Source organism: Myotis nattereri, assembly GCF_964212035.1.
Source record: "Myotis nattereri genome assembly, chromosome: 1".
In the NCBI taxonomy this organism is placed as follows: domain Eukaryota; kingdom Metazoa; phylum Chordata; class Mammalia; order Chiroptera; family Vespertilionidae; genus Myotis; species Myotis nattereri.
The window spans coordinates 162,462,245-162,484,765 of record NC_138075.1 but is presented as its reverse complement, the minus strand read 5'-3'; the positions used below and the strand labels follow the sequence as shown (position 1 = coordinate 162,484,765).

General features: G+C 39.5%; 1 long non-coding RNA gene across 1 annotated transcript in view; it reads left to right on the top strand.

Annotated features, from left to right (window-relative positions):
- Positions 1-6,882: 6,882 nt before the first annotated feature.
- LOC308515128 overlaps positions 6,883-22,521 on the top strand; it is a 62,489-nt gene continuing 46,850 nt past the window's right edge. Inside the window, exon 1 of the long non-coding RNA XR_013995647.1 lies at positions 6,883-6,977. This is a non-coding gene — a long non-coding RNA (uncharacterized lncRNA). The remainder of the gene's footprint in view (positions 6,978-22,521) is intronic.

Below are 22,521 nucleotides of genomic sequence, written 5' to 3'. Positions count from 1 at the left end.
TAATTATGTTCAATTTGCAACAATGAAATTGGGGGTCACCACAACATGAAGAACTGTATTAGACGGTTGCGGCATTAGGAAGGTTGAGAACCACTGATGTAGAGAATTGAAGTAGGAGTAGGTGGCAGGAGAATGAAAGGGAGGAAGAGAGGAAAGTGAAGGGATATCTACGTGTGCTTGATGGAAGAGAAAAACAATGATGCTTTTCTAATGATGTGAACAAGTACTTCAAAGATCTACCACCAGCAGGAAAGTCATCAGAGTCACTTTGATGATGAATTCAGCTGAGTAGCAAATCCTGTTGCATATACAGTACTTCAAAAGCAATATTGCAACTCCTGAATGACATGCTGTTCAAATTACCAGTTCAGGGCATCCGGAGAAAACAATGTTTGTGTATGGAGATTCAAAAAGAATTGATAGGCATGGTTATATTTTGTGGTCTATTATTAGGTTCAGAGTAGCTGCTGCAATAATTTAAAACACCAAAATTTGCTAGCTCAGCAGGAGAGCAGTTGTTTCTCATTGATGTAGCAATCCGATGAGTATTAGTCATATGTTCCCACCCATCCTGCAGTGGAGGCTGGGAAATGTAATCTGTGCCTGTGAAGCCACTTCTCAATGTCATTGCTATACTCTGGTGATTTGGTGGGCAGTTAACTCTTCCACATGAGCTGTCACTGTCCCCAGAAAATAGCAACATAGTCCTGTTTGATTCACTGTTCTGATAATTTCATTGGGATGCACACAAGTAATCTATACCCAACTCTCTGCATTTAAAAGTAGGAATGATTATACTCAGTTCAATTCAATAAAAATTGTCGAACTAAATATTATAGGTATTTAATATTATTGAGATGCAAGGTACAGTGTTAGATTCTGTGACTATCAATAGTAGATAAGATACTGTTAGGTTCCTCAGGTAACTAATAGAGAATACATTCTTTAAAAATCCAATTTCAATACAATGTAATAAGTGCTAGTCTCCTTTAAGAGTGTGAGAGGCTTACTCTTCCTATGTTTTAATGAAGCATCATTCATTAGAGGAGTAATTGTCACAAACTCAGATACATTGGATTGACATTTGGATTAAGATTCTTTATGTCACAGGCAAATAAATAAAATCTTTATAAACTTTTAGTAAATCTCTATAATGTAACCATAGAGAGAACTTGATGTGCATCAAAAAATATCTTACTTTTAAAGAACATTTAATTCTCTTTTTCCAAAGTGGGTGCAGACTCAGACTAGCCAACACCCTTTTTATTCCATAATGTAACACATGCAGTCAGTCTTTTCTTGACAACTAATAAGCAATATGTATTTTAAATGAGCTTTAGTTCAAGAAGTTCTCCCTAGTACCGAGGAGAATGACATGTCATATCACAACACAACCACAGAACATATGACAAACAGTTCACCTTGCCCATATCATTACTTTCTATGTTCTTTAGTGTCCTGCACAGCCAAGACTTGCTACCTCCAATTCCACTCTTGTACTTTTTGATAAAGAATCAAATGCAGTTTGGATCTTCATAAAGTGTTAGATGTTGTAATGGAAAGCTATTGAACCCAAAGGGCTTGGGTATGCCATTGTGTGAGCTAAAATATGCATTTAGCCATTCAGTCTATTAGTTTTTTCATGTGTGAAATCAGAGTTTCAGATGAACTAAGCTTCAGTTCCCTAGTATCCTGCTCATTGAGTCAATTGTTCTAATATATTTTACATAATTATGTTGCCTACACAGGGCATTTCACTGTAAAAAAAAAAAAAAAGCCCAGTGGATATAGGCTTTTTAAGTAATAGCCCTTTTATTATTTAGTTGTAATCTTACCTACTTGTTCATTTGGAAATCTGTTTATGCTACCTTCAGTGTGTGACTTTAGTTTCTTTTGTGCTATATCCCTCTTATCCTCATAAATGCAAATCATTGCCCACCTGAAACTTATTCCATAAGCTACAGACTAAAAATGTACACAATTCCTTTGTTTGGCAAAACCCGACCGAGGAAGATAATGTATTGAAATAAGTAGGCTTGGTTTGGGGAATGCTTCCAATTTTGAATCCTTGGCAGGGTTGGACTTCCACTGGAAAATAAAATTAGCCAAAGTTCTAGCTCAAAATCTTTTCAAAGATGAAGCTATTGGGATTACTCTAATGCATTCAAGGTGTCTGTGTACTTTGAGTACAGCTAATAATAAGCTCCCTGGAAAATATGATGAAGACACTGGCAGATTATCAAAGTTCAGCAAAATCACCTCTATGCACATCCAAGCCTGCCGTTTCCAAAATCGATTGGTGGGTTTCAGGCTTATCATTTCACTCGGAATGTGAACGTTGGGAGTGTGGGAAGCCTTTTTCATAATCGCAGGGAAGGGGACAATGAGCTCTGCCTCCCACATTCAGTGCGTGTCCTCATGTTTCATCTTAGCATCTCAAACTCAAAGGGCTTCCTCCACAGGCGAAGGCCACCCAGGAGCTGCTGTGAAGAGCATGTGGAGGGAGTTGCGGTGAAGTCTGGCTACTGCCCCTGAGAGCCCCCTTTCTTGTATGTTTTAGACTGTTGAGTAATATTTGAGTGCTCATAATAAGAGAGATATTCTACCTACCAAACTCATCTTGTAGGAACCCTGGAGCAGGAATTCTTCCCAAAGGGATTGGACTCCAAACGTGAATTAAGAGATTACATTGCTGTTCCAAAATACAGAGAAAATAATAAAAACATTTCAGATCCTGAGAATTTTCCTAGTAACTTAGCCACAGGTAGGGTTTATAGAAAAGGGCTTAATTGTCGTAACTGAATAAATAGTCTCCCTTTCTGCTCAGGAATTCTGTCACTCCGAGCAGTTACTTTCAACCATGGAGGTGAAGTGCAGGTTGTATCAGTCACCGGAGATGCCTTTCCAATTCACACTTTCTCTCTTCTCAATGGGCCCCATCTTCTCCTCAAGATTCTGGCACATTCCTGCCCATGGGGCAGCATGGACTGAACATGCCACTGTGGTCGATAGTTACTTATAACAGTGGGTTGGTTGTATGTCCTGGATATCGGTGTGAAAAGATGTTGAGAAACAGCCCCTGCCCTGGAGCAATGCTTCTCAACAGTGTCCCTTGCTCTTCTGGGATTCATGAAGTTAGGGATGGAAGCCTGCAGGCCATACTCATTTTTTGTTTTTGTTTTTTAAACAACCTGATGGAACCTGGGTATCTCTAGCTACTGGTGAAACCTTTTGTCTTGTCTTAAAGCTAAAGTTATATCAACTCATGGTGATTCACTATTGAAAGTTGGAAGCTCCGATGAACACTCACATGTCCCTGGATGAATAGAATTGGAAAAATTAAATTTCTATTTAATTGAGTTTCTTCATTTAATACATAGACCACTTCAAAACATGGACACATAAAAAAATAATTAAAAGGGAATTTGATGTCTAAAAATTTGGATACCACTGACCTCAAATGAAGTAAGATAAGTAATAGGAGAAATATCTGTTGATTTCTCTTTAATTAATAACTTTCTTGGTCATAGTAATGTACATATATATGTAAGTCCATATATATATATATATTTCTAAAGTAGGACTGAAGAAAGGACAAATCTATTATTAAGGATAGAGTTCTCTATATATTGACAGCTGTAATTGATAATTAATTTTAATTATGATTTTAAAATATTATTTATGTTTTAATTACCTTTAGCAAATTTGTGTTTCACACCCTCACTTTTCTTGGGATGGGTGTGGGTGGTGAGACTGTGGGAGGCTCAACTTCAGAACATTTTATAAAATTACTATCTTCAGTAAGTTCTGGGTATTATGTAAGGTGTGAAAGGCTGGAGCAGGAAGAGATTAACCGAAGAACTTATATGCATATATGCATAGCCCATGGACACAGACAACAATGCGGTGAAGACCTGGGGTGGGGCAGGAGCCTGGTAGAGGGGGACAAAGGGGGTAAGTGGGGGGCATCTGTAATACCCTCAACAATAAAAATAAACTAAAAAATAAAAGAAACTCACAAAGAAACAATTTAAAATTGTGGCATTTGTTTTAATATAATGATATATATGTACACATATATACTATTTTAAAAATAAGCATGTAACTATAAACTACAATCATTATAAAACATAAATAAGCCTTACTTTCCTATTATCAAAGTAAAAGAGTATGCGTAGAAGTCAGTCTAACATTGTTGCATTTGCTCTTTAAAATTAGAATACATAAAATCTTTAGCATATTGTATTTTATCTTATTTCAGTTTTCATCATTAAGTATAAATACCCTTAGTGATGTGCCAACTAATAACCAAAATCTCTTAACAGTTATTAAAGTAACATTAAATCACATAAAATGAGTAATCTAAAAAAATACATCTGTAAATATGATGCTCATTAATATAATTCTTCATACCTTTTGTACAGTGAATGATAAATTAAAGTCTGGGCATTTGGGTTCCTCCCCCCGCCCCCATTATATAATTAGTAGAGTTTCTACTAGCAAACTGTTCTTAGGAAACTTGTTACTAAGGCAAGAAAATCATAGGGCAGACGTAGGAGGCCTTGGAAGCTACCAGCTTTTAGCTTTTGGAGAGCAGAAAGCTATTGTCCTTTTTCTCTATTTTCTTCCCAATACCAGTTAGAACCACAGGGGGAAAGACAAAGGGTGACGGGGCGTTGGTAAATGGCAGTGAGGAGCAGGGCATGAGAAGGGGGACAGGTTTGAGAGGAACTCATAGCTGGGTCTGTTGGTTTGATCTCTAAGGGAACAGTAAGAAAACAATGCAAGAAGGCCGGCCGAGCTGACTTCCCTTCCCGGAAGAAAGGTCTCTTTTAATTCTGCAACTAAAGTGCCTTCTAGAAGAATTCTGCTTTTTACAATTGTAGCCAACACACTCTTGAGGTCCCAGGTCATCCTTTGAAGTTGCTTACACAGAGAGCAAAGTACATTATCAATATCAACTCCATTCGTTCACATATTTGTTTAACAATATTTTAGCACTTTTGGAGTGATCCTGGCTACATCCTTTTCATTATACAGTTAGTGGTCACAGTGTCTCCCCTGTCAGATTTTACCAAAAGGAGGTCGGGCAGAGAACAAAAGAAAAGCAGGGAAGGCTGCCAGGCCTTTGCACTGTGAGAAAACATTATATGGATTCATCTTTTCGAAATCCCCCTTTCACCTCTGCCTGTTTCCACTGCAAAGCAGGAATACTGATTGGAAACTCGGAAGCAGCTTGACACCTGTTCCACTTCATGGGTCTAGTATCTGTACTCTGTGGGCGTGCACTTTCGGCAGGAGAGAGAGCCAGCCCAGAGCGCTGGGCCTCAGGAACCAGCATAACACAGGCTCTTTGAGTCCGAGGGCCCAGAACAAAGTCAGGAAGGGAGTTTCCCAGGTTTCTACTGACAGCCTAACAAACAACTGCAGAGAAAACTCAGATCATTGTATCGTCTTTTTCAGCAATTCCAGGAATCTTCACCCTGCTTTGAACTTTTCAGTAAATTTTTTTATCCTCTGTGTTTTTTCTCCCTATCACAAAACTTGAACATAGTGCTCTGTATACACATCGGCCTCTCCACAATCGTGGGCAGGTTGGAAATATGATAATTTTGAGCTAGTAGGATGGAGGCAGCATGAGAGCCATGAAGATGTACCACTTGATGTGCTGTGGGGAGCGTCATTGATGGATGGTCCCGCCGCTGCCTCCTGAATCCTCCATGGCCATGCACAGGACCCTGCTTCTGGCAGACCCATTCTTGCAAGAGATAGGACTCCTCGTGGGGGACCTTTCCCTGCAGACCTTGTTGGGCCCAGCGGAGGCCTTTTAGAGCTGTGTTGCAGTGTGAGGCTTTCTATCGACACCCCTTCCTTTCTTTCTTGTCCCATGGAAGTCAGACCTGCAGGCCGTTCTAAAGGCTTTTCCTGTCTCCTCCAGCCTCCTCCCTGTAGCCCTTCACAGTGGTTTTCTCTAATAAATCTCTTGCAAGTCTAATATTGTCATGGCATCGGCTCCTCGGAGGACCTGAGCTAACACAGAGGTGAAGTAGACTTTCTGCTTGCCAGGAGAAAGTGATTATTTACATTCAAAATATTCAAATAGGATTCTGAACTGTGCTGGCCACACTTACTCTCCCTTAACTCTTTGGTCTCTTTCCAGCCCTCTAGTGGGGGTCAGCCAACTTCTACAAAGGGCAAGATAATAAATGTTTTATTTTACAGGTGATATGGTCTCTGCTGCAACTACTCAACTCTGCTATCGCAGTGTGACAGCACCCATAGGCAATCCATAAAGCAATGGACATAGCTGTGTTCCAATAAAACTTTATTTTAAAAACGAGCTAGCAGGACATATTTGGTTTGGAGTTATTGTTTGCAGGTTCCTATTGGAGCTGTGCATTGCCTGACTTATTTAGTCATTTATTTAGGCCCCTATAAGCAGATCATCGAAGCTAAAAAGACCACGAGGTTTTTTGTTGCCCATCAGTACCTGCTCCTTTGGAAATGCCTCGCCCTGCAGTGGCATTCACGGGTGGCTCCCTTCCTCAGAGGCCTGGAGTGCCCATGCTGCCCACTTCCCAGCTTTCATTCTGCTTAGAGATTGCTAAGCACTTCACTTTCTATTCTAACAAATTCAACATTTCTTCGTTTTTCTTGTTGCTGGAAATTTTAAGGCTAAAATATAACAACAAGATGACTGCATCTAACAAAAGCTTCTAACAACTACAATAGGAGTCACCATGGCAACTTACTTTTTTTTGGATTAAAGCATTTAGAGTGGGAGCTGATGAGGAAAAAAAAAAAAAAGTTGCACGCAGCAAAATGAGGCTTAGACTTTAGCTAGAAAAAATACCCTGAAGTTCTCCCGGAGGCGGAGGGGTTGGGAAATGGAAACAGAGCTGATAAGATCTCATGACCAAGATCAAACCAAGGCGGCAGGTCAGTTGATCAAGTGGCCAAGTTCTCTGCAGCTTCAGGTGAGATGGGAAGGCTTATCCTTCCCTGATTGTGCTTAATTGGTGGTGAACATGAATCTTTTGTGATTAGTGTTTCATGTGCTTTACTGGATCATACCATCTCAAAGAAAGGATTTAGAAAAGGGCACGAGGCCTGTTTGGATTGCTCTTGGCACTTGTTCTAAACTCCAAGACAGAATGAAAAAAAAAAATGGTCTCAATTCTTGGACAACTACGTGGGATGGTGGTAAGATAAACCTTGGCCCTGCCTCTTGAGAAGGATCCATGACTCAGAATTGATTTCTAAACTGTTCCTTTGTCTCCTGGCACTTCCTCCTGATCACTATGTTCTCGCCCGCCCCCCTCTTTATTCCTATTAAGGATTAAGGCAGAGCCAAGCCTGCAAAATAAGTCACAGATGATAAAGCTTCATTTCCACAGAGCACCTTTTTTATTGAATTTACTGGGGTGACAGTGGTTAATAAAATTATATAAGCTTCAGTGTACAATTCTATAATATATCATCTGTATATTGCCTTGTGTGTTCACCACTCCAAGTCAAGTCTCCTTCCCATTTATTTTCTCTTTACATTCTTCCACCTCCCTCCAGCCCCCTTTCCTCCGGTAGTCACCATACTGTTGTTTCTGTCCATGAGTCTTTCTTTTTTTCTTTGCTTAATTCCTTCACCTCTCTCATCCAGTGCCCAAGCCCTTCCAGCCTGGCAGCTGTCAGTCTGTTCTCTATATTCATGAGCCTGTCTCCACGTTGTTTGTTAGCTTATTTTGTTCATTAGATTCCACATATAAGTAAAATCATATGGTACTTGTCTTTCTCTGACTGGCTCATTTCACTCAGCACCATACTCTCCAGGCCCATCCATAAGTGGATAAAAAAGCTGTGGTACATTTACACAATGGAATACTACTCAGCCATATACAGAGCATCTTAAAATGTAACAATGTTCAATAGTTTTAATGAAACACCCATAGTTGTAAGGATTCATTATCAAGTTAATTATAACATAGCATATACTGAATAATTAGTTATAAAGTGGTAGACTAAGAATAATAGCACTGACTAATAAAATAATAATAAAATGTGTATTATATCATTTGCTTTTCTGTGTAGTTGCCGTTTTATAGATTAGAAAATCAAGGCTCTGAATTAATTCTGATTAAACAAAGCTACTAATAAAATAAAGCTGATAATGTGTGGAGTTGAAATTGTCAGGGAGTCTGGTCTCTAATGACTGAAACATAATGGTTAGGCTCAGACCTCTGGGTTTGATGATCTGGGTTTGAATTCTGATTCTGTTTCTCAACCTCCATGTCTGTCCCCAGAGGGCAGTATTACTGTGTTTGGATCATGTGTGTGTCTGTGGAGTTGAAATCTATGCAAATAGATCAATCAGATAAACAGTGAAATATAGACAAGTATGAATGACTAATGTGAATAATGTGTACAATGTGTTAAATTTCTTAGAACACACATGTGATTCAAAGATTCATCTTCTTGGCTGAAAAAATAATTTCAACTACATTTTAAGGACATTTCTCAGAGAGATAGATCTTGTTCGCATTACCTGAAAAGACAATAGACTCAAAGCAGACAGCTGTATAAAGCAGCAGTCGCCAACCATGGTCCACTGACCACTGGTGGTCCGTGAGAAAATTTTTGTGGTTCATAGAAAAATTTGGACATTATTTGCATTTTTTATTTTTTATTAATCCTAATAAATAATAATAAAACAAAAAGTATTTAAGAAATTCTTATATTCTGACTGAATGACAATTTTCACCTTTACATTGCACTAAATTCACGAGTCTAGTACATTTCGTGCATTTCCCTTTCTAGTAACTAGAGAGGGGGAAACAAGAGAGGTGTAAGCAGCTTCAGTATTGTTTTGACCATTACAGCAGTCACCGGCTCTGCTATTACCAATTCTCATCTGTCTGCTTTATTTTATTGTGTATTATATGTAACTATGTATTTTCTTTAACTGCTATATTTAACAGAGGCCCGGGGCATGGATTCATGCACTGGTCGGGTCTCTTGGCTTGGCCTGCAGGGATTGGGCCAAAACCAGCAGTCCAACCTCCCCTGAGGGATGTGGTAGTGCACAAAGTGGCAGGAAGCCAGAGAGGAGCCTGAGCCCAGACCAGGTGCCACTCTACTCCTGCTCATCCAGGGCCTGCTGTGCCTGCCGCTGCCGCCGTCGCTCGGTAGGCTCGCTGCCACTCTGCTGCGGTCTCTGCGAGCCCATCCTTGGGTGATACTGGCACTCTCAGCCACTGCGGCTGGGTTTGCCCTCCTGCACCCAGCCACTGCGGCTGGGTTTCCCCTCCCACCTCCCGCCTCCTGCCTCCACAGCCTTGGTTTCGTTCCTGTCTCCGCTGCCTCTACTTAGCTCCCTTCTGTAGCGCTTCGCTTTCATGTTGTCTTCAGTCTTTGCTCCCAGCCTGTATTTGCAAATTAACCGCCATCTTTGTGCTGATTAACCAATGGGAGGCGTAGCGAAGGTATGGTCAATTACCATGTTTGTCTATTATTAGATAGGATGGCATCATATAGTTTGACTTTAATAACTACCATTTCTTGTTTGGTTTTAAATTCGAATGAAATAAACCCATAATGAGTGAAACAAAGCAAAGGAATATTTTGTATTTCTTTAGCAATACAAAAGATAACAATAGTAAAATGTGTACTTCACTTAACCATGAGTTGATCAATGAATCAGAGTCTCCACAGTCCTCGTCAGGCACCATTAGGAAGAACATTCAAACTGGAGGCAGAGAGAAGAAAAAACTCACAGTACCAAGAAAATACAATTCGATCTACTTGCAATTTGGATTTGTTCAAGAACCTGGTAGAGCGCTGGATCCATGGCCGCTTTGTGTTGTGTGTTCTGAGAGTTTATCCAATGATGCCATGAACCTTCGAAACTCAAAAGACATTTGCAATCAAAACACCCAGTATAGCTAAAAAACCACTTGACTATTTTCAAAGAATGCGTGAAAATATTCAAAAGCAAGTAATTGCCCTAACAAAAATGACTGTTGGAGATAAATCCTTATTAAAGGCTTTTTATCTGATAGCGCTTCAGATCACAACAAAATAAAAAAGCCGTATTGGATTGGAGAAGACTTAATTAAGCCTTGCATGTTACAAGCCTGGGAAGAGGTTTTGGGAAAGCAGGCTGCCCAGAAACTGAAAGCAATTCCTATGTCCGCTAACACTGTCAAACGTGGAATTGAAGACATGGCTGAAGATATTGAAAATCAAGTTTTTGCTGAAGCCGGTTTGGCTCAGTGGATGGAACGTGGGACTGCGGACTGAGGGGTCCCGGGTTGATTCAGACCAAGGGCGTGTGCCTGGGTTGCGGGCACATCCCCAGTGGGGGATGTGCAGGAGGCAGCTGATTGATGTTTCTCTCTCATCGATGCTTCTAGCTCTCTGTCTCTCTCCCTTCCTCTCTGTGAAAGATCAATAAAATATATTTTTTTTTAAAAAAAGAAAGAAAACCAAGTTTTAAAAATGGTGAAAAATTCACCATCTTATTCAATTCAACTTGACGAATCAGCAGACGTAAGTAACAAGACACTTCTCCTTTGCTTTGTGAGGGTTGAGTGTGAAGGAGAGTTACAGGAAGAACTGCTCAGCTTGCTGGGTGGAACAACCAGCTCTGAGATTTTGAAGCACTTAATAGTTATTCCCTGGAACGCGGAATTGAATGGAAAAATGTATTGGGATATGTACAGACGGTGCTGCAAACATGACTGGACATCTTTCAGGAATTGTTGCAAAGGTGAAAAGTGTTGGTCGCCCAGACATTTTGTCCTCACACTGTATTATACATCGTGAGCAACTTGCGGTGGAAAAAAAAAATATCCCCAGAACTACGCGAAGTATTATCAGATGTTATTAAAATTATAAATGAAATTCAACATAAAGCGCTCGATTCTTGAATATTTGAGGCACTTTGCTAAGAAATGGGTTCCCTGTATACTCCCCTTCTTCTTCACGCTGAGGGGGGATGGCTGTCGAGGGGCAAGATACTAACGTGACTGTTCACCCTGCGTGAAGAAGTCAACATATTTTTCCAGCGGCCAAATAATCCCAAATTACAAGAACTCTTCTCCGACGATGCGTGGGTAGCCACGCTTGCATACCTGGCAGATACTTTTTCGCTATTAAATGAACTAAACACATCCTTGCAAGAACAACTTAAGGACGTGTTCACCCTACCAGGTAAAATGGATGCTTTTCAAAAGAAAATATTACTGTGGCAAACGCGGTTGGCGTTTTTTGCAGAAGATCTGCAAATGTTTTCAAACTTTGATGAATACCTGAGAGAGAAGGATGTCAACCGGCAGGTGGTAACCATTGTTCAACAGCACTTACAGTCACTCACAGAACCTTTTGGTTGTCATTACCCAGAGAAGGAAGATCCCAGACATGGCAATATGTGGATAACAGATCCATTTGCAGCAAACATTGAAGACAGCAATTTAAGCACGAATGAAAAAGAAAGCCTCATCGATCTATCATCCGACGACAGCCTCAAGGCTAAATTCCAGTCATCCTTATCAAGACCTCATTTTGGGATCTCCATTAAAAGCGAATACCCATTGCTGAGGGAAAAAGCAATGAAAAGTTTGATTCAATTTTCAACAACATATTTGTGCAAAAAAAAAATTTTCATCTGTCACAGCAATTAAAACTCGGTACCAGTCTCAGCTGGAAATAAATACAGCTCTCCGTCTTGCAGTAACATCATTAGAGCCAAAAATCCATAAACTTATTTCAAGCAAACAAGAGCAAATATCACACTCTAAAAATGTGTAATACTTAAGTAAGCTTCAATTATTTTATTAAACTTACTTCAATAAATTTGTTACAATTAAACAACCTTTGAAGACTTTGTTATGATTAAATAAGTATTTATAATGTTGTTATATTAAATAGGTGCATTTCATATTAACAAAACGGAAGTTCTCTGATCATTATTTTACAAATGTATTTATCTTTTAAAAAAATCATATTAGTGGTGCGCCGAATTTAAAATTATGAATGTAGTGGTTCGTGAGGTCCAAAATGTTGGCGACCGCTGGTATAAAGTATGAGGATCTTTCTCAAGTGGTGGAATTGGTGGAATTGTAGCACATCCATTGGTCAGCAGGCTTATAAAACTGCTACATTAAGGCAGTTCTTTGCACACAAAGCGTCTTTGCTTGTGAGGGGGATTTTGGAAACGTCACAGATGGTTTGCTAAAAAAAATACCCAGAGGAAATTCCTACAGCATACAAGCAAAGATGCAAATGCTGAAATATTCTCCTCAAGATGCCACTGAAAAAAAAAAAATGCCACTGTGAATATATCAACCCACAACCTTGGTATCCTGGGAAGACGATGTGGGCTTTGCCCTGATCAAATCCTTTCCAGATTTATCCATGTCATCTCTTCCTTCTCCTTCATTGATGTGGGACTTTTCTTATTCTGCCAGTTAGCCACGCTCCTCTGAACTTCCAGGCCTTCGCACTTTGTGTTATTCTTTTCTGTGGGGATCATTGCTCCCTCACTCCTACTTAACTCCTTCTCATCCTTCTGCCTGAGGTTATGTGTCATTTCTTCAAGGAGGGCGTCCAGGGCCCCCTAGATGAGATCAGGCCCTGAGATATGCTCCAAGTACACATATTTCCCCCTCTTCTGGCACCATTTTTCATGTAATTATTTTTCTTACTGTATTTTCTAGCAAGTACATATACTATAATTATGTCAACTCATGAGGGGCAGGGCCATGTTCACTGGATATTTTCAGATCTCACCACAGTGCCTAACACATAGTAGAGCCTCATTAAATACTATATTTAATTGCTGCATTGATTATAAGACACATCAATATTTCATACACCCCTAGGAAGAACAAAAGACTTCCAGTTAAGCTATGACACGATGTTTTCTTATCATTTAGCACTTTTACTCTATATTTATTAGGAAACCTTCTTTTGTCTTATTTAGACGTAGGTTTTTATATATTACTCATGCATATTTGAAAAGGAAAAAGTGAAATAAATTGGTTAATATATTTTGTAAACATCTTCACTTTCAGAATCTAACTCTTATGATGTGTTTATCTTTTTTATTGTGGCAAACCATACCTAATGTGAAATTTAGTTTTTAAACTTTTTAAGTGTAGAATCCAGTGGCATTAAATACATTCACATTGTTGTGAGATTTATTTTCAACACTTAATTCAGGTTATTTTTTCTCCTCCCCCCCTCAAGTATTATCTTTTGTGTCATCAAGAGCTTGGTGAGAGCACATTTAAAAAAGATGATTTACCATTGTCTGCATGAATTTCTTTACAAATTTCACACCCATTCCTTAAGTATTTACATACACATGCCAGGCAATGACAATTCCATCATGACTATTGCTTGGGTAAAGTGATTTTCAGATGCGTTCCATTTTCAGAGATGTTAAAAGTGAAAAAAAGTGAAACAACAAACATGGCATTTGCCAAGTAAACACATAAACCGTATAGGTACATGTAAGAAGTGCTAGGCGAGTATATATGTAGGTAGGTAAGTCATAACAACATTTTATGCTCAATCTGTCTGTGAAAAATAAGAAACCCACAACTGACTGGTGATGGAAAGGCCTCTGAGAGGTTCAGACGTCCAGGCAGGAGTGTGCACCCTTTTCTCTCTCTGCGACCTGCCTCTGCAGGGCTGGAGCAAGAAGGATGGGGTTTCCACTTAACTGCAAGAAATTGGGCCGTCTGCTTCTGAGCTTTGGCTTGTTTGTTTATTTTCTTTAGCCTCTTGCCCTGTCACTATGACATCTGAATTTATGCACAATGGCTTAGGATTCTGATTCTGTTAGGGCTTGAGGACACTAGATTTTATTTAGTCAAATCCCTTTATTTTACAAAATGGAAATTTGATATTTGTATAGAGGTGAAAGGCAACACGTTCATAGTCACGTGAGAACAAATATAAAGCGGAGTAAAATGAGTAGATATTTCAGTGGAAGGTCATAGGCTAAGCACCTGGGAAAGCCTAAACTCATCAACATTATTTGAAAGCATCTGTTATGGGTTGAATATTGCCCCCTCAAAAGTCATTTATTGAAGCCCTAGTACCTCAAAAGGTAACTATATTTAGAGATGAAGTCTCTAAAGAGTTAATTATGGTTAAAATGAGGCTGTTAGGTTGACCCCCAACTCAATCTGACTGCTATCTTGTGTTTTTTTAAAAATATATTTTTATTGATTTTTAGAGAGGAAAGGAGAGAGAGCTAGAAACATCAATGATGAGAGAGAATCACTCATTGGCTGCCTCCTGCATGCACCACACTGGGGATCCAGCCAGCAACCTGGGCATGTGCCCTGACTGGGAATCCAATCATGACCTCCTGGCTCATGGATTGATGCTCAACCACTGAGCCACACCAATGGGACTAACTGCTCTCTTTTAAAGCAGAGATTAAGACACACAGAAAGAGACACAAGGATGCAACAAGAAAGTGACCATCTGTACGCGAAGGAGAGAGGTCTTGAGGAAACCAGACCAGTGTCTTGATCTGGGACCTCCAGCCTCCAGAACTCTTAGAAAAGAAAAGAAATCTTTGTTGTTTTAGGCCACCCTAAAGGTGTTTTTTTTTTTTTTTTTTAACAGCCCAAGCAAACTAATACTTTTAATGAGGAAAGAGAAAAGGGGATTCAGAGATATAATTACAAATGAGGGAGGAAGAGCCCACTGGAATGTCCCTAATAACTTACAGCAAGATTGGGCGTTGTTCAATGAGCCCCAGTAGACACTAGAGCCTCCCTTAAACCACAGCACTTCTCTTTCCAAGGCCCTCAGGAAGTATTTGCTAATGCACTTCCGTTAGCCAGGCTGAGGCTTGGTGGAGAATTCCATTAGAACTCTGGTTTGCTAGGCCAAGGATAGGACAAAGGCTTTTCTCCCTGCCCTGAGTTCACACCCTCTTTAGCCCCCAGTTGGTTAGGCAGGAGGACTATCCACAGAAGAGAAGAAAATGCCATCTTGCAGTTTAGGGTTTCTTATTTCTTCTTGAGTAAATTTATATTCCCCTATAATACCTTCCATCTCATCAGGATTATAACACTATCAGTACCTAATTGTACATCTTTTTCTAATTAAAAAATACATCTTTTGTATTTGTTATAGACCTTTTCTCATTCCTTGTTTCATTTGTTTTCTTCCTCTTTTTCTTCCCTACACTTTACTGCCTCAGAAGAGAATTTAAAGTCCTTCCTCCCTTGTGTTTGGTTCACTTGGAATGGAGGCCAAACACTGGCCCTCATTGTGGGAAACTGTTTATTGCCTTCACTATCTGATAAGCATAGACAGAGCACTTCCCGAAACCCCCTTCCCGAGAAACCCCTGAAGGCTGGGTGCCTTTGAAGCCCTAGCAAAGCCCGGAGCTAGGTGCCACCTCTGTTTGTCCAGACAGTGGTAGCTGAAACTACTCCCCCATTTATTATTATGTAAATCCTTGCTGATGGGCTAGTCTGCCTGTTTCAGGGGGTCACCTGCCTAGGGCTATGCTATGGGTGCATCCCAGATCAATAAAAGCTTGGTGAGGCCTGAGCACGGAGGAGAAGTCCTTCGGGACTTGCCGCCTGGTCCCCCAATATTGCAAAATTATCTCGTGTCTTTTTCTCTCATTTGCTGTGCGGCTCCTCTTTCAGATACCGAACCCTACTCCACGCAAGTCGTGGAAGGAAACACTCAACACTCATGCTGCCTTTGCCTCAGCCTCCGCTCCCCCTGTGGCTGTTTCCCGCATGGAGGTGGCGTTCTCCAGGGATTCTCAAGGGAAGTCCTTCACAGACCTACACTCTTCTCCTGCCCTGCATTGTATTTAACTGGCTTGTTGTTATAGTCTTCCTTGAAAGAAATAGATCTGTACCACTGCCTTTGGTCTCACTCAACCAGGCACTTCAGTGTTTGTGCTGTTTGTTCAGTCTCCTCACATGCATGAAAAGAGAGCCAATTGTCGCCTAGTTTCCATTCTGTAGCTGGAGTTTGGCAGCCTTTTACCTAATGCAACCCTACTGAGGTTCGGTCAGGGGACATCGCTTCTCAAGCCCCTCCACCCACTTCCTTTGCAGCAATCTGAGTCAGAGCACTGGATGAAAAGCAAGGATGCTCGGCTCCTTGGATTCCTTTCATGCGTGTGCGATCTCTTCCTACTTTGCAGCTGGTTGTTTCCTAAGTGTTGCCGTCTCTCTGCTGATATAGAGAGAAAGGTCTGATGTCCAGGGGGCAGGGGATGCAGGAGGATATCATCTTGCATGTCCCTCAAAATAGAATCCATGCAGCAGCAGACTCATGCTCAGTGTTTTAGTTGGTTCATATCCTTGTTCTGAGTGGGACAAGCAGTGAAGCAATAAAAAGATATATTCGTTTCTATTATCTTGCTTTCTTTCCTGTAGCAAAATATGTGTGGGATAATAGTTGTGTTTTGCACCCCCACTTCATCATTTTAATCCTAGTTGTAGGGAACTGCATGAGTTTTCATGTTTGTTTGTTTTCTGACCTCTAAGTGGCAGTCTGTCTTGTCATTTTACTTCTCACATATTCACAGTGTCTGGAATGTCCTTGGTGCTAGACATATAATTCATTTAATAAGTGGATGAATGTCGCCATTGTTATATTACTGGGTTATTAGGACAATTAGCTAGAAGACATTTTCAACTAGGCTTCCTTATTAAGGTTGTTTTATTAAATTTTAGTGCCAATTTTATTTCCTTCCTACCTAGTAATATGGCTATAATTCTATCAAAGGCTAATGACTTGATTCGGAAGTTTTGATATGTGAGATACTTGTATTAAGATCAATCCTTCATCCCATGGTAGGATTCCTTCCAGCTCCATGGGGGATAGTGGGTTGGGGGTGACTATATAAATATGAAAAACATAGTTTAAATATAGAAATATATTTTATATTAAAAATAATTACAATGTAGTGTGAGATATAACAGACGCGCAAAATGTACCATGAGATACAGAAGGAGTGACACTTAAGTTACATTATTGGTAACTTAGAGAAAACCATGAAGATTAAGAGATATGAAGGATAAAGACCTAAGAAAAGGAGCATTTCTCCGGAAGGTAGTAATACTCTGGAATAGTCAGGGAGTTACATGTAGTTAATTATGATTTGGAAAAGAGTGGATGATAACTGGAAGGGCTTTGAAAATGCAGTTCACTGTGGGTCACTAGGATAAACTTTACCTGGAATGTGTGGATGGTACTGGAGTCCAAAGGGTGGTGGGCCATAAGCCAGAGTGGAAATGACTGGGGAAGATATGTATGTGAGTATGGGGCTGGGAGAAGTATATGTGGATTAGGGTTATATAATTGAAAAAGCTTCGTATGAAAAAGTGGTTAAAATAGCATTGTATAACTTAGAAGAGAAAGTGTTGAGAGAATTTTTATGTACTTAGGGAGAGAGAGAGAGAGAGAGAGAGAGAGAGAGAGAGAGAGAGAGATTGTAAGCACATTTGAGCTAGAGTTTGAGCTGCGTAGCTGCTTTAGTCAGCCAACATTTGTTTGGTATCCCTTGGAGTCATGGCTTCAAACACTGGCTCAAATCCAAGACAGGAAAAGTACAGATAAAATTAAAGTATAAGCTAAGAATGCTTGGAGAACAGAACAAAATGAACTACCAGTGACATTGTTGGGGAAACATCATCACAGATCTGCAAGGATATCAGAGGCGTGATGTACTGAGTGAATGTATAACCTTAAATAGTAAATCTAAAGATAGAAAGCTACTATGAAGTAAGGGATTTACAGCAAGAGTAGGCTCAGGAAGTCTGAATATGAAGATTATGTTAAAAATTTTAAGAATAAACTTTTCTTTTTTTTCCAGTTATAGTTGACCTACACTATTATATTAGTTTCAGGTGCAGAACATAGTGATTACACATTTATATACTTTCCAAAGTGATCACCCCTGTAAGTCTAGTACCCTTCTAGCACCATACATAGAGATGACACTCACAAGAATGGACTCTCACTCTTATTTGCAATACAGGACTTATCTCTAGAAACTCTTGTATAAACCCCAACATGATGGTACCAAACCTCTATCACTTTATTCAAACACAAATTACCCTCCTACCAATAGCTTCATTTCTTGCATCTTCAGCATGTGCCTTTTGGTATAATCTAGGTTTTCTAAATTTTTATTTCCTCATAGAAGTTGTATCCATTATCATAACCTCTACAGCAATTTATATATAACATATAAAATTTATATATAATATTCACCATTTAAATTGTTGTAGAGGTCATGCAATGGATGCCATTTCTAAATCAGGAGACATAGATATAGATATAGATATAGATATAGATAGATATAGATATAGATATAGATATAGATAGATAGATATTTGTTGAGATTTTATTTATATGTGTACAAGTGTCCTATGGGTGAAGATGTTAAAAATGTCACTATTTTGCCATATTTTTTAGTTACTCAAATTACTGTGCAGCCCAAACTAATTATTTGTAGTGCTTAAATAGCTCTCTCAATGATGATGAGAATCCATCATTATCCCAGTTAGTAGATATCTGCTACTGAATAGAGTTAAAGGGACCAAGTGTTTGATAATATTCAGATTTTTGCCTTAATGTAATTTCATCTCTGGATTTCTTTTGAGAAAGTCATGCCCAGCATTATAATAACCACTAGGGGCCACTGCTGAAGGTGCCCTAGTCTTGTAGGGGGAAAGGTGTGGGAAGAGTTAAGGAGGTGAGAGAAGCTGAAGCTGCTTTTTTAACTAGAAAGTTTGCTGTAAAAATTAAATACAATTTAATAATTACCAAATAACAAAGAAGCAAATGCCATCAGCTATTAATATGCTGATTTAGTTCTGAATTTCCTGATATAGTTGGCAAAACGGGAGCTATACCAGGATGGGGCAGTTGTTCGTATGGAAAATAATACAATAATTAATAAATAATAATAAAGAATAAACTATTGTTTTGTGTACTCACAACTGCTAACCTACGTTTGCCCCCATCTGTATTGGCTTTATATTGTCTAATAAGATAAAATAATACCAGCTCATCTTCTGAGACAGACTTTGGAGGCACAAATTTAAATCCATTGTGTGATACAGAGAACAGACTCAGAGCTGTCAGAATGGACGGGGGATTATGGGACTGGCTGGAAAATGGTGAAAGGATTAAGAAAAACAAAACAAAACAACAAAAACTCATAGATACAGAAAATAGTATGGTGATTACCAGAGGGAAAAGGGGATGGAGGAGGTAGAAGAGGATAAAGGGGGAATAAATGATGACAGAAAGAGACTTGACTTTAGGTGGTGAACACACAATACAATATATATTATAGGATTGTACACTTGACACCTATATAATTTTATTAACCAATGTCGCTCCAATAAATTCAATACAAATTAAAAATAATAAAATAGTAAAAAATAAAAATTAATTCATTGTATCTTATATTTTTAAAATTTATCTTTATTGTTGAAAGTATTACAGACATCCTCTTTTGCCCCCCTCCACCCACACACCTCCCCCTTGAAGTCCCCAGGCCTTCCCCATACTATTAACTGTGTCCATGGGCTTTGTGAGTCTTTATCTATAGGCTACGGAGCAACATATCTGGCAATGTTTTCAATTAGATTTTGCAAAAGACCCACCTATGTTGTTCAAAATGGAGTTTTATGTATATATTATCTATAAACTTGAGCGAATAACATTAAAACATCACATGTGTATGCATTTGTGCATGGGTGCACACACACACACACACACACACACACACACACACACTAGACTGGAGAACCTTAATAGCATAGATTTTTTATCTCATTTTTGCTTTTCTGACACATTCTAGTTGCAAAATGTTTATTGAATGGATATGTAATGGGACAAAATAAATAATTAAATTTAATTAAATTTAAAATGGCCCTGCCTTTCTTATTTTTATTATTATTATTTTATTTATTTAATTTTTTTGTCTTTATTGTTTTTAACAAGAGTTTAGAGGTCTTGTCATTTCATTTCTTTCCTTTCCCTCAGTTTCTCTGGAGGTTTTCACCTTTGCTAGCCAGCATGGTTCTTTGGGATTTTGTAATAGTGAATCAAGATAAGAAGAAGGAATGAAGGAAGAGAAGTCTTTATTCAGGGCTTGAAGTGAATTTACTCAGAGAAACTGGAGAAGATTCCAGAAAGGCAAGTGTATTATCCTATATAATAAAAGCGAAGTATGCAAATTGTCCCCTCAACAGGGAGTTTGTCCGGGAGTTCAACCAGGGGGCAGGGCCAGCCAGGGGAAGGGAGGGAGGTCCCTGCCAGCAGTGGCAGCTGGTAGCCTCTCCGGACCTTACTAGAAATTCGTGCACTGGGCCTCTAGTATTAATATAATGGACTAGAGGACTGGTGCACGACATTCATGCACTGGGTGTGGGGGGGTTCCCTCAGCTTGGCCTGCACCCTCTTGTAGTCTGGGACTCCTCAAGGGATGTTCACCTGCCAGCTTAGGCCTGCTCCCCGCATGGCGGACATCCCCCAAGGGGTCCTTAGCACTGCCACGGAGCAGGGAGAAGCTCCTGCCACCACTGCTGCACTCGCCAGCCATTAGCCCAGCTTCTGGTTGAGCAGAGCCCCCCCCCTTCCCCCGATTGGGAGTGCACTGACCATCAGGGGCAGCTCCTGCAATGAGCGTCTGCCCCCTGATGGTCAGTGTGTGTCATAGCAACAGGTTGTTCCGCTGTTCAGTTGATTTGCATATTAGGGTTTTATTATATAGGACTAGAGGTGTGGTGAATTCATGCACGGGTAAGGTCCCTAGGCCTGGTTGGTGATCAGGGCCAATCGGGGCCTTCTGGCTTATAGCCAGGGCCTTCCTTCCAGCTGCCAGCTGGGGCCTTCCTTCCTCAGCTGCCAGCTGCTGGCCGGAGCCTTCCTTCATTCCATTCACCCCATGGTGGTCAGTGCACGTCATAGCTAGCGATGTAACTCCTGGTCTCCCAGTCGAACTCCTGAGGGGACACTTTACATATTAGCCTTTTATAAATGTAGACAAGTGGCCTGGTGCAAAAAATTTGTGCACGGGGGTGGGGGGTGTCCCTCAGCCCAGCCTGCACCCTCTCCAATTTAGGACCCCTCGCTGCCCTCCCCTGCCAGCCTCATGGCCCCCAACTGCCCTCCCGGACTGTTCTCCCAGAAGGTCTCCTAATCTAATTAGCATATTATCTTTTTATTAGTATAGATGTGGCAGAAAAGAGAAATTTTAGAGTATGTTATGGTCAGGAGACCCCCCTCAAGTGTTGAGTAATGCAAGTAGAATAAAAGAAATATGAAAGATAAAATTTGGAATTACTTTTTATTGCCTAATTATGTCCTGACAAAAGAGTCACAGATTCAGTGCAGATAATGGAGTACAGAATTTATAAAGGAGTGAGATAATGATTGATTGAATGAATGAAATCCTGACCAGCATTTTCATCTAGATGGAGAGTATTTCATATCTGCATAGAATTTACTGCAGATGGTCCACGGGTAAGGGATTGTAACCAGAGAATTTTGTGAAAGTTGATTTACAAAAGGTAATTTTGATTTATGTATTTTCAAGATAAGGTGCTAATTATTTCTTAATAGTAAAGGTGCTTTAATAGAACTGTAGCCTATTGAAATAAATTTATATGTGAATATTTGTCAAAGCACTAAATAAGTTAATTTCTTTGATGAGATTGCTTAATATTTTCTAATTAAATTACATTTACAAATATGCCGATTTCAATTTTAATGTAGTTGGTGGAAAGCTTTGTGTGTATGTATATATTTTATGGATAATGTTCAGCAAATATGTTCAACTTTCTTTAATTCACCTCCTCATTATAATAGAACTGTTATTCACTTAACAAAGAATGAACGCTCTAGCAGATGCATCTGATCACCTAGTAACTAAATATTCATTGTAGATGGGGGCCTTTAGGACATAGGCTTGACTTCCACATCATTAACATCAATACAAATGGATTTTTTTTTCTGTCATAAGTTTACTTCCTCTCACGGTGATATCAGCAATTTTATTAGAAAACAGCCTCAAGGAAGCATTAATAGTGTAAGAGCGAGAGAACGATGATCCGGTTTGGTTCACAGGAAGTTCCTTTTTAAGAATTTGCAAAATAATGAATGGTTGGTACAATTGCAAACAATCTTACCTTATCTTTACCTATATTCTTAATAATTATCTCACTGTCGATGTCAAGCAGAAATATCTGCTGGGTCCATACTAGATTTAGAAACTGAGTTGTAATCTTTTTTTGAGAAGAAAACTGGAGAGTGGGATATCTGGTAGGACAACTAATGTGTAATTTAAGATGTATTTTCTTTATAAAGATAATATAAACAACACTTTATTTTGAAGACATTATTGGATAATTTAACTAACTTTGATTCCATCACTAAGGCCTGGTTCTGAACTACTTGATATTTTAAAGTATTAGCCCGGCTTCCTGCTCTTCTTTTTCAGTTCTGGGGATT